This window comes from Pectinophora gossypiella, chromosome 15 (genome assembly GCF_024362695.1).
Source record: "Pectinophora gossypiella chromosome 15, ilPecGoss1.1, whole genome shotgun sequence".
NCBI classification, from domain to species: Eukaryota; Metazoa; Arthropoda; class Insecta; order Lepidoptera; family Gelechiidae; genus Pectinophora; species Pectinophora gossypiella.
Window position 1 is genome coordinate 15,076,757 of NC_065418.1, and position 13,983 is coordinate 15,090,739.

General features: G+C 38.5%; 1 protein-coding gene and 1 pseudogene across 3 annotated transcripts in view; both read left to right on the forward strand.

Moving 5' to 3' along the window:
- LOC126373375 (neuroglobin-like) overlaps positions 1-13,983 on the forward strand; it is a 141,213-nt gene that overhangs the window by 108,871 nt on the left and 18,359 nt on the right. The gene's annotated exons all lie outside the window — the stretch shown is intronic.
- On the forward strand, positions 11,101-11,213 carry LOC126373501 (U6 spliceosomal RNA; annotated as a pseudogene).

The window sequence follows — 13,983 nt, forward strand, 5'->3', positions numbered from 1 at the left end:
AGAAACTGCAACAGCAACACATCTTTTAAATCAATGAGGGTACATTACAAGTTATTTAATAACTAGAGGAACACATTCAATACTAGACATTTTTATCATTTAGGTAATCATTAATCTTATAATAGGCTTTTTTACATAAAGTAAGCTTCACGTGAGCTTTAAATTTGTTCTCTGACAAATTTAAAATATTATCTGGTATTTTATTGTAAAAATACATAACCCCAAAAAAGATGATTTTAATTTACTTAATCTAGAATTTTGAACAACAATTTTATTTTTATTCCTTGTATTGTAAGTATCTATGCCTTTCACAGTTTCTCGGAAGGAGAGATACATTTTTACGCACATACATAATGTTTTCATAAATATATTGACTTGCGACCGTCAGTATATTTATTTCTTTAAACAGCTCCCTTAAAGAGTCCCGACAACTCAGATTATAAATAGCGCGAACTGCCCTTTTTTGAATAATGAAAATAGTTTCTACATCAGCGGCTCGACCCCACAATAAAATACCGTAAGACATTATGCTGTGGAAGTAGCTGAAGTAGACAAGTCTAGCAGTGGGTACATCTGTGAGTTGTCGGATTCTTCTGACGGCATATGCTGCTGAACTTAGCTTGCCCGCTAGTGATACAATTTGTATTGTCTTTTATTTATTATTATAATTTCTTTAGATTATGTTAGGTATATTTTTATTAAAAATGTATTATATTACATTGATTATTTATTAATATACGTATATGTACGTATAGAATATTTAGTTACTTTTAAGTATCAATGACTTGTTGCACCATCCCGCAGCCATGTTGTTTGTAAATGTTCGATTCCTGATGGTTGCCTGGAAGAAATTGCTCTAGAGCAAAAGGCCGCCCAAATTGGACTGTATTGACGTGTTATGTCTGATTCTTAAAATTTAGTTCTGTGCAATAAAGTATATTTGACTTGGTTTTGATTTGATTTGTTCTAAAAAAATGTTCAAATTTATGTAATAGTTGCCGTTATGAAAACATTTATTGAGTTTTCAGTAACACAGTTTGTTTGCCCAATATAGACGGCGCTACGGCTCACCATCTATCACGTTGGTCTAACAGAAAGTTCGGTGAGGTGTAGGTACTTAGTTCATGTTGCGTTAGATGTACTAAGGAGTATTCGTATAAGCCAGACACCATGTCTGCACGACGCACTTATTCCAGTCCATCTCGTAAGGGCCAAACGACGCCCTTCTCTCCGGCCCTTTCGCGCTATTTTTATAACAAAGGCAATAATTCGCCAGCCCTACGGTACGATACAGGCAGAGACAGGCCCAGATTTAGATGCCGAGTGCCTTCCGAAGCGAGGAATCTTTACATAACCATTCAAATCAAACTATTACAATTAAAATCTACAATAGTATTCCAAATGCTATCAAAAAAACAGAAAATTTAAAATTCGTTTATAAAACAATTAAAATTATTCCTACTAAACAAAAGTTATTATAATATTGAAGAGTTTTTTAATGATAAACAGATTGTTGGATGAGGTGCTTAGGTAAGTATATAATTATGTATTGTATATTTGCTTGAGTACTTTATTTAATTTGTATAGTTTTAAATATTATAAGTTAATAAATAATATAATTTTTAAAATATTATATTTTAGTCTGTGATGTATATATATTATTATGTAATAATTTTGTTACCTTTAACTTGTTTAATTCATAATTAACTATGTTACTTTCTAATATTTTTTTATAATGAAGCTGCTGTCACCTCTTACGTTTAACCTGTCGCTACGGGAGCGCTCTTCTTCGATGTGGCGAAAGCGTTCGACAAAGTCTGGCACAACGGCTTGATCTACAAGCTTTATTCACTGGGAGTGCCAGACCGTCTCGTGCACATCATACGAGACTTCCTCTCAAATCGAACCTTTCGCTACCGCGTGGAAGGGACGCTCTCGTCACCGCACCCGATACATGCCGGAGTCCCACAAGGCTCCGTCCTCTCCCCTTTACTATTTTCATTGTATACTAGTGACATTCCCAAATCCCCTAATACCGAATTAGCTTTATTTGCGGATGATACAGCCATCTATTCTTCGTGCCGTGGTCGAGTTGTGATGACCGGAATCCTCCAACGCGCGGCCAATGCCTTGGGCAAGTGGTTTCGCAAATGGAGAATCGAGGTAAACCCGGAGAAAAGTGCAGCGGTGTACTTTTCAAAGGGCTATTATAACACGCCACGGTCACGCCGTCAACTTAAAGTCATCACGATGTTTGGCAAGCCGATCCCTTGGGAGGAGCAAGTCAAATATCTCGGCGTAGTCTTAGATAGACGTCTTACTTTCAAGGCCCATATCAAACGAGTGCGCGATCGCGCCGCGTTTGTAATGGGCCGTCTTCATTGTCTCCTTAACAAGCGAAGTAAATTGTCCCTTAGGAATAAGGTGAAAATCTACACGACTTGCATCCGTCCGATCATAACCTATGCAGGGGTAGTTTTCGCTCACGCGAGCCCCTCTCAAATTCACCGTCTACAGGTAATACAAAATCGTTTCATGCGGAAAGCCACGGGAGCTCCGTGGTTCCTTCGCAATGAAAATCTGCACATTGACCTAGGTCTGCCAACCATTGCCCAATGGCTCAAATTAGCTTCCAAACGTTTTTTCGATTCTGCTCCGCACCACCCAAATCCCCTGGTAGTTGCGGCTTCCGAGTACATTCCGCTTAGGGACGGTACTGAAAAGTATCGGCGTCCGAAGGACGTAATATACGATCCCGACGACCCGATTACTCTAGCCATAGAGGCAGCCAATCAGCTCGCGACACCAAACACTTCAGGTCCCCGATACCGACCCCGCCGGCGTGGTCGACGATTTCCCTCATTCAGCGCTTATCGCTATCGACACACTAGGGTCGATTAATTCTTTCAAATATTTTTCCTCTCAGACGACGCCCTGAGCCGAGGTTCGCGCCCAACTGGGCACCCTCAGGCCTGTCGTCTTAAATGTTGTACCGGGTGAGAGCCTTCAGCGCTCCCCATTTGACCGGCCAAGTAGTTAATGCCATCTGCGGCAAATCTACAATAAGTCACGTCAAAAAAAAAAAAAAAAACCTCTTACGTTGCTGTGCCCTTGCAGGGCGTCACATGTACCTAATACCATGTATGTAACACCTAACTGCTTGTGACTTTGCAATGATTAAATGAATATGAATATGAATACTAACTATTGTCATACTCATAACATAACACAAACAGCCTATATAAATCCCACTGCTGGGCACAGACCTCCCCTCCATCAACCGAAGGGGGTGTTGAGGTACTCCACCACTCTGCTCCACTGCGTGGCGAAGCACGGAATCATCTTTCTTTTTCGGACAATCAGGTGATTTAAGTCTGCAATGTCCTTGCCAAATAAATTGACACTGTCCCCATCGGCAATCGAACTAGGACCATACCGTGAGGCCATTTTTTTTTTGACGTGACTTATTGTAGATTTGCCGCAGATGGAATTAACTATTTGTGGACAAATGGGGAGCGCTGAAGGCTCTCACCGCTCTAACCACTAGACCACAATGTGTACAATGTTTACCTCCGTGGAGCCAAATTATCCCCCTCAGTATTCATTACGATGTCACTTACAGCCTGTACAAGTAGTTGGGGTTGTTAGTGACGCTGTAACGAAAACTTTGGGGGATATGCTGTCGAAAAATTCATGAAATTTTTGGGATTTTTTATTATTTTCAGTTCCATTCTTTTGCGACGAAAAATTCAGTTGATATCAACACAGAATTATGGTCCGAATCATCCCTCAAAGTTTTCGTTACGCTGTCACTAACAGCCTGTCATCTTCAATTGAAGAGCCACGCTCTTGTTAGTGCAGCATTTTCCATGCTACTTTTTAGGGAAAAATAGGGCAGTGGTTTCCCTCTTGCCTTCCGCCCCGCAGTACTCTGTCTGACGCAAGTGGGATGGCGCCCAGAGTAGTCTATTACAAAGCCATACTAGGACTCCTGTCCTCCGCTTCTGAAAAGTACTGACAGTTACTGCTGCCCTTTGTCAGGTTCCTGGTTACAGTTCCTGTGACTTGCATTTGCCGTACGGATGGTTCCCATTTTCGCCTCTGCAACCATTGGGGTCTTCACCCGGATCCCTGGGCAAGGGTTCTACGTTATACCCTGTAGATCGTAACAGCCTGCATATCAATATTATTCCTCCCCGCCAGTCATTTTCTATTCAAACGGTGACTGTCTTAAGCCCAATATTATACGTAGCATTATTTAACTAAATTGTGATGTATCGTGTCCTGGCTTGCGTGTCGCAGTTGCGTGAGCGCAAACCGTTATCGTTTACGATTTAATGCCTATTGACTCGAGTACGGTAGAGTACACCCTCTGTTTCTTACGTTTAAAAGATCATTAGTTAAGTGTTTATGAAATCGTAAGATGGATATGGCGACAGCTCATACCAAGGTCCATCGATTTACCTCAAAAAGCACAGTCCCCCGGTTTTTTTTCGACGACTTTTCTGGATAATTTTATATCGGCATTTTAATAAAAATAAATAACCTGACCCTGGCCGTTGGTCCCGGCTGCATTAGCAGTCGTTAATAACCATCAATACGCACTCGGCCCGCGTGATGGTTTAAGGCCCGATCTCCCTATCCATCCATAGGGAAGGTCCGTGCCCCAGCAGTGGGGACGTTAATGGGCTGATGATGATGATGATGTAATATATTATCTGCAATCAGTAGCAAGACTTTAAACAGATTTGATGTGTGATTATTGATTAGTTAGAAGTAAAGCAACCAATGCCACCATCTTCCATAGTACTCAGCGCCCAAGAACATTCTTCCTTTTGAGCCTCTTCACCCTGTTGCTAGCTTCCAACAGCATTGTTGCTAAGGGATTTGGATGGTTACTCAACCGTTCTTTATGCCTTTTGTTGTACATGAACCACAAATGAGGCAATTTTGAAACTCATACGTGCATGTCCCATATGTCGGTCATATTTTTTCAACTCATAGTATGTCTATGTACAGTCACGTGTAATATGTATACACTTCGCAACCATGTCACATTAACTTTTCTGACAAATGAAACCATAATCCTCATTAAATGTCAAATATGATAGTGCGACAGCGTTCTAAAGTGGGTACATGATATTGCTCATTACTCTACATAAATTCCAACGTGTTCCCTTACCCTGACTTCATCCCTGTACCTCGGAGTGGTCTTGACCCATTTCCGACAAGCGCAGGTAAACAGACACTCGTCACTCGGAACACGGTGCGAATGCGAAACACCTCACTACCGGAACATTGTACAGTCATGAGCAATATAATGTACCCACTTTAGGACTCTGTCGTACTAACATATTTGACATTTAGTGAGACTTACAGTTCAATTTGTCAAAAAGTTAATGTGACATGGTACCAAAGTGTATACATATTAATGCTCGTGACCATACATGGTAACATTATAAACGCGAGAGTAACTCTGTCTGTTACCTCGCTTAAACCACTGAACCGATTTAGATAAAATTACGCATGGACACAGTTTGACACCAAAGGAAGAATATAGGATAGTCTTCATCCCGGAAATTGACTCTAAGGTGCCAAAGAGGGCGAAAATACATACATTAACATAATTATTAGCGTCCTGCTGGGCACAGACTGCCACAGACCTCCCCTTAATGGACCGGAGACCCTTAAGAGACCGGCATACTCCACCACGCTGCTGCATTGCTGTTTAGTGGAGGTGTTTTAAGGCTACCCTGAAGATCTGGTGTTTCACAGAAGCGACTGCCTGTCTGACCTTTCTACCCGCCAAAGGTAACTATCCCAATACAGGTTAGGTCATTACATATCTCTGAAAGTAAAGGTTACGTCACGAAGTAATTATTTACGATTAAAACAATAATTCAGAAATATTTCGCAAATCATCGGTTTAAGCCCGTGTTGGATTCAAACCTGCGACTTCACAGTCAAATGTTCTTCCAAATGGGCTACCATGGCTCAGTCACTGTCACTCCTACTCTGATATGCTTTACGGGCAGGAAACCTTATCCATATAGCTTCATGACAGAGCTTTAATAATGATTTTAATAATAATAATCATGAGATTATTATACGCGTCCCCCTTAAACACGTTCACTGTGTATGAACCACATACGAGGCAAAAAAATTGGAAACTCATACGTGAATGACCCATATGTGGGGCACATTTTTCATTGTCATAGTGTGTGTTTATCGGAAAATAACATTGCACGTGAGGGTTTATACCTGATTTTTAGTTATACAGTGAACGCGTGTTAATATATCACCCTTAAAACCTGCAAAGTGGTAAGGGCCTCTTTAGACATAATTCGATAGTAGGAACGTAAAAGTATTTTATACGCCGTAGGTAATAAGCCGTATTCCTTCGTGTTAGAGAAAAAAAACTGCGTTATACGACAAGCATAAACGTTTTATTAGGCCCCTAGAGTCCAATTGAAAGAAAGAAAGAAAATATTTATTTCCATTTTGGACGCCACATTTAAAAACTTACATTACAGAAATAAAAAAAATAGAAAAAAAAACAAAGACAAAAAGACAAATAATACAGACATTAAATACACAATGGAGGCGCCCAAAATAAAAAAGGATCTCCGTCAGCATAATGCCGTGACACGTGCTTAGCACGGGCCGCGGCGCTGGTATTATGGGAGACCTATCGAACGCAATTGGGGTGAAGAAAGTAGGTGACATACTTATTACATTATAAATATTATGTAATGGTGATTGTAATCTAACAAAAAAAGAACCAAGACAAGACAAGAGCCAAGAGCCCAGTCGGTAGAACGCTTGACACTCACTTTGAGGTCGCAGCTTCGAATCCCAGCATACTCGTAGGCCTAAACCAACAATTTTCGAATTTGTTTTCGAATTCATGTTTGGATCAAATGACATTGATCAGAAATGTTTTAAGATAGTAGTTAAACAAAAACTTTACAAAAAAGGTTATTATAAAGTTAGTGATTATTTAGAAGATATATGAATGCATGGGATTAACTGTCTGAGAACTGATATTAGGCAGCTAAATTACTCAATTGTATACCAATATTTTATGTTCATTTTTATTTTTTTAAAGAACGTCTAGGGCCCTGTGCCGAGGTTTTTCTTGCAGCTTCTTTTCCCCGGCTATACAGGTTGTGAGAAGCTGCAGCAGTTTTAGGCGGATGAGACGTTCGTTATGTAAAAATTGACGATTCAAAGTGTAACTATGTTACCTACTGAATAAAGATATTTTTGAATTTATTGAGCTGGTTTTCCCTTCGCGCGTTCGAAGGTCAGACAGGCAGATGTCTCTGTAAAAAACCGGCCCTATCAAATGTCAGGTTAGGTAAGCGGACCCTGTGAAAAACAGGATAATGCTAGGGAGATGATGAAAAGTTATAATATGACATGGTACTAATATTTATACTAACATATTAATGTTCAATCTCATATCATAATAATACTATAATGTACAAACAAACTATACTCTTATTTATTTATATGCAGAGATATAAATTACCAAAAGATATTGGTCTTTCAGCAGACCTTCTAATTTTTGTTTAATTTACACCTCTTCTTCTTAAGAAGTTACAACTGTTTTATAAAAAAATAAGTGAAAGCCTCACTAAATGTCAAATATGTTAATGCGACAGGGGTCTAAAGTAATAATATTGCTTTTGACTGTACTTATTTCAAATGTTTTCCATAGTCAACTAATGAGAATTATCTCACTAGTTCGACGATCGAACTAATGAATTGAACTAGTGAGAACAAAGGAAATCTGCCTTTGTCAAACATTTCATGATCGTTGACCAAATTGGGGATGTCCTTAGAAAAGGTTCAGTACAACCGACTCTGAATCGGCGTGCGTGTATGAAACGATTGATGAATGTGGAGGAAGTAAGAGAAGTGTGTCAGGATCGAAGCAAATGGAATTCCATAGTCTCTGCTTACCCCGGTTGAAAATAGGAGTTAGTTTATGTATATATATATCAGCGTCGTGGTTCACGCCGCGACTTGTGCTGAGTGAGGCCCTTTTATCTCAGGACGTTACCTTATGATCATTTCGACGAACATCCGTCTTGCTTTTTTGTAATTGTATTTACTGATGTAAGTAAGTAGTCGGTACATGAGCCATGTTAGGGGCCTTTGGCGGCTCAATAATAACCCTTACACCAGGGCTGATGAGGTTGGTAATCCATCTCACAACCCACACGATAGAAGAAGTAATTGTTTTGATAGAAGAAGTAATTAACATCACTATTTCCTCGGCTACTCGCCCATTGACGAGCCGTAATTATGGTAGGTATGTCGATCTCTGCAATGCATCATACCTACGCCCGCGCGCTGTGAAGTCTACCTACCAATGTTAATGTTACATTTTGTTGCGATGATTGTTGGCATTCTATTGCTTATTACTTAATATTATTTATATTCTTAGCTATTACTCTCATATTACCATCTACATTCATATAAATTGTCGCTGTGTGATATAAGTTGGCTGTGTGGGTATTATTAATACTCCATTCCAGATTGATAATGCCAACATAGTACATTTTAGTTCTGTGCAATAAAGTATATTTGATTTGATTTGATAGTTAACTTTTCAAAATAGTTCTCAATGTATGTGTCATAAATTTCCGTATGGCTTTATGGCCGGCGAAATATATGTACTAAATTCATTCATGTAAGTATTGTTAGACTGTGTCTGTAATACTGTAATTTATTAATGTGTAATAAAGACTTTTGAAATCAATCAATCAATTGTTTTGTGGAAAGGAGAATGGGCGAAACTGGTCCAAGAACCTCCACTGATGAGACTTATATGTAATGAAAGCGTATGCTTTCCCTATGATTCCAGATTTTCTTCCAGATTTCATAACTAGATACATCATTATTTATGTAGACCTAGTTATTCAGCAACAAATCTGGAATCGATTTTAGTCCCCCACTGTATTTTATTACATTTTTAGCCAGGACAAACATAGATGTAGAAAAAGAACCCCGGGACAGAATCTGATAGAACTTTGCCAGAATCATAGGGACAGCATAATCTTTCATTACATATAAGTCTCATCAGTGGAGGGTCTTGGACCAACTTTCATACAAATGTGCCCATTGTCATTTGATATGATGTTATTGTCTTGTTTTTGTGTGTGGCACCCTTTTATAATAAATTCTTTCTATTCTATTCTATTCCATATGTATGTTCATGATCGTTCAATTTTGCTTTACGATATAAAACGGGTTAAAAGCCTTTCAATTTTCCCCTTCAACCCATATGAGAACTTTTTATAGTCTACCCAAGCGTGGTGTGGTACTAAATTGTACCCTATAAAACCAACAAGTAACTTTAATTCACCCCATACGGTATACGAACCCCCATAAAATATGTTTATGGCTACTGATATAAAGAAATATGCAATTTACTCCTTGGAACTTTCTAATGTAAGTTGTGACCTATATTAGTATGGAACTTAATAATGTATTATTAAGAGTGTTGTCACATGCGTACCGAATACCGCAAGGAATGATTCAGCTCAAGATTCTGAGTTAGTATGAAGTGGAATAATTTTCTGTCGCAAAATTCATGACTTGTTGTTTTTTTTAAGTACCTTTTTGCAATTCTATACTTTTGAGGTAGAAAATTTTACTCGATATTAACTCGGAATATGGTCTTAATCATCCCTCAAAGTTTTTGTTTTAGATATTTTTTTTTTAAATTGCAGATGCTCCGGGTATATTTTATTTGAATTGTTTTATTTATTATGAAAATAAAAATACAACTGAGTATTTTGCGAATATTTAAATTGCCTACCTGTTGCACTTATTGATATCGAGCAAAAAAAATTGTAAAAAATGCGTTTGTTATATGGAAGCCTCCCTTAAATGTATATATATATAATTATGTATACATTACATTTAATTTTTACATTACATGCTATGTATATTTGTGTTTGTATGTATATGTATGTATTAAATACGTTGTTATATTGTTCACGCTTAAGTTTCATATGTCTAATTATATTATTGTTTATATTGAAAGTTTCACGGCACATTGGCCCTTCTGCACTGTAAAGTCGTGTAATGTAAATAAATAAATAAATATACATAATTCGTGAAAATTTCAACTACCTAGCTATCGCTGTTCTTGAGATACAGCCTGGAGACAGACAGATGGACAGACTGATAGGGAAGTCTAAGTAATAGGAACCCGTTTTTACTCTTTGGGTACGGAACCCTAATAAATCGCAATTTAAATTTAAAATATTGCATTGATTTAAATAACAAAGGAAACACCACGAACCAAAACCCTATAAAGGCAAAATTATACAAAATTATGAGACTTTGCGCTCGTAATGCTTAGTTTAAGTACGATCACTTAGCTTAAGCCTCTATTTATAATATCCTGAAAGCTTGAAAGCCTCATTTCCAATCGGATTTAAGTGCCACTCAACCGGTATCAAGTGGCTAGTATACTTTACACTTTAAGTTTGATTTTTACGCTTTTAACAGTATCTATCCTTTCATAATTTGATATTAGGAATTAGAGCCATATTTCTCTAGGACTCCAACGCGCCATCGGGTCGGGCGCATTAGGTCCCATTCCCCGATTCGCAATTTGTCCAATTTTCAATATGTCCAATAATTATCAAGGAGGTTTTTTCTTAAGGTTCTCCCTCACCGGAAGAATTCTCCTGTAATGTCATAATTATGATTCGATTTTGAGCGTTACGTTACAATATTGCATAGCTGCTTGTTAGCAGTTCTTCTCCCTCACCAATGTAATGCTCGGATCTGTAACATTACATAGCAGGCGAATGTTCGCGGTGAGGGAGTACCTTTAGAGTGTAGTTAAGTCTAAGAGTTGTAATGTGGAAAAGTTTTTACGAGTATGTTGTAGTTGTAGTAATAGTCACACAGATAATAGTAGTCACACACATAGGAGACCGGGTGAGAGCCTTCAGCGCTCCCCATTTGTCCGGCCAAATAGTTAATGCTATCTGCGGCAAATCTACAATAAGTCACGTCAAAAAAAAAAAATAAAAAAAAAATTGATAGGAGACATAGGTCAAATTTTGGGAGCCTCTGAGGTAGAAGACAAGGGAGAGTATACTAAAATTGGAACGATACAGAGAAGATTAGCATGGCCCATGCGCAAGGATGACACGCAAAATCGTGAAGCGTTCCACATTTTTTGGACATATTAAATAAACAAATATTTATATTTTTTTATATATTTCATTATTTATAAGAGATAAATGACGGTGAAGACGTTTTCGTGGATGCCATCGCAGAAGAACTTCACATTGACGAGCCCCTGCGTGAAGACCCACGATATACCTAATTTTAGGGATAGAGCGACTCTTCAACACTCAACAAAATTACAGAATTACGTGTGTCTTGTGGAGCATAATAGTGTTCTGAGAGTACTTAGTCATCATGTTCTGTTGGTTGCGCACCCCGATACCGACCCCGCCGGCGTGATTGACGATTTCCCTCATTCAGCGCTTATCACTATCGACCCACTAGGGTCGATTAATTCTTTCAAATATTCGTCCTCTCAGACGAGGTTCACGCCCAACTGGGCACCCTCAGGCCTGTTGAATTTTGTACCGGGTGAGAGCCCTCAGGGCTCTTCATTTGTCCGGCCAAGTAGTTAATGCCAACTGTCGCAAATCTACAATAAGTCACAAAAAAATGTTGGTTGCGCAATCAACAAGACACCAGGTGAAGTAACGTCTTTTCAAATATTGTAAGGTGATGCCGGTTTTTAGTAAAGTTAATATGGCTATAATACTTGACAAGTTTAAAAACATTGAAATGCTAACCAAGACCAGTAGATCAAGTCGCTTGCGTCAACTATCTTATTTACCTGTGTACCAACTACCGAAATATAATAATGTGTATGGCATGAGGAAGTGGGAATACTTACTACCAGATATTTTAAACAAATTGCCTAGTGGGCTACACACAGACATGTGTGTAGGAACTAAGCAATGTAAAATAGAATTAAAGAAGTATTATCTGGGCGCATGTTGTTAAACTATGTAGTACCTACCTACTAATTAAGTATAGCGAGTTAAGCGCATTCATTCACTCCTCGCATAAACCTGTACGGGTTTTCTGTTTAGAGGAGCGTCTTATTTTATTTCTAAGGATTTAATTGTTTTTTTTTTATATTGAATAAATAAATTAAAAAAAAAAAAAACGTCTATACTACTGCATATTTTTCTAGGTGGCGCCACCACAATGTCGTAGTAAGATAGAACTTTTAAATTTATTTAGTCGTATGTGCTTCAATGATGAACTGGAGGTAAATATATAAGAGAAAGTGTCTATCGTGTCATCCCAGACATGTCGTAAAACAGACAGAAGAATAGTGTCTTCGACATAGTACGGTTATTCATAAACTTCTTAGGATTTCGTTTGAAAATTTTCACACCAATTTGGTTCAGTTAGCAACAGATCACAATCAAAATAACTAAATAAAAAGTAGGTTTCCTATTCAATAGAAACTACTTATTTAGGTAGTTCCGCGTTTCCCCTAAACTTCGAAAGGAACTTTGCAACCGTACCAAAGTTTTTGGCACGTGAAAGCACCAGCTTCGTTTCAAAGAGCAAAGTTAGACAATCACACACGAAAGCCTCACCTTAGTCATTATATTTATACGGAGTGCCTGATAAAATATTAAGCGCAAGAGCGAAGTCAACCGAACTCCCACTTTTCTATTAAAAAGTAGTAGGCGCTTTATGTGTTTTTACTTTTTACTCTAAGTTGTTGATAATCGTCTTTCATAGCAGACAAAATAATATATAAAATATTCATGTCTTGTAGATGTTGCGATGAAAGGAGACTCGAGTAAAAGAGCCGTTTTTCTGTACAACATTATTGAGAGATTTTTCGTTATATCTTAAAGAAATTCTTCACAAATGGGAATTCCGAAAGAAACACTTTATTTTCCATAAAACATGGGAGCGTGGTGATAACAATTCCTTAGGGTCGAGTGTACCCGCCCGTGATATGGGACGTGACGAAAAAATATATTGTTAAATTGCCCTTCACACTAGGGAGAGGTGCTACTTCCGGCGAGAGAGGAATTATGTACTCACGAGAGGGTTGCTAGTACTTTTGAGTATGATCTTGACATACATAAACGCGCGCGTAGGGTTGCCAGGGCCTAAAATACAAAGGCCGGACATTTTTCCCTAAATGCTGGACATGTTTTTTAATAGGCAAACATACTGTTTTTACAGCTGGGCTGATGAAAAAAAGTATGTCTAGTCACACGCAGTTCGCTCTCCCCTCACCCGGCCGGTTGTCGTAGGTATCGCCACTGTAACAAAAAGCCGAACAAAATATGGACAAGCCAATATTTGGCCGGACACGACCGCAAAAGCCAAATATGTCCGGCTAAAGACGTACACCTGGCAACCCTACGCCCGCGCGTCTATAATCCCCTATTGTAGGGTGCAAAGACAGAAATCTTCAGAATATAACCTCTTGAAATGCTAAGAGGTATAGACACCACTCTAGGTATCTGAAGATTTAAGATACACGAGGCTTAAGTTACCGGTCTAGGAACGAAATCTAATTTACTTGTCATCATCATCAATTTAAGAGCCACGCTCTTGTCGGTGTAGCATTTTCCATTCCAGTCTATCAAAGGCCAATTCCTTGACTTTACTTTACTACTTTACTTTTTTTACTTGACTTTTTTATACTTTTATTTATTAACCTAAACTGCAAAAGATCGCGAAGAGTAGATGTTGACTACAGGGCTATGATATGAACGGTCGTTGGTCTGACAACTCACACGAAAGAAGTCTTCAATTTGTCATAACAATGTCTGACGCAACTTTTCACTAAACGCAGTTTCGTGAACGTAGTTCTAAAGAAATCTAACACAAAGCTAGAACGCTCCTCCATGCCCTACGCTTCAATTCCGCTCAAGAATACGCACTGCC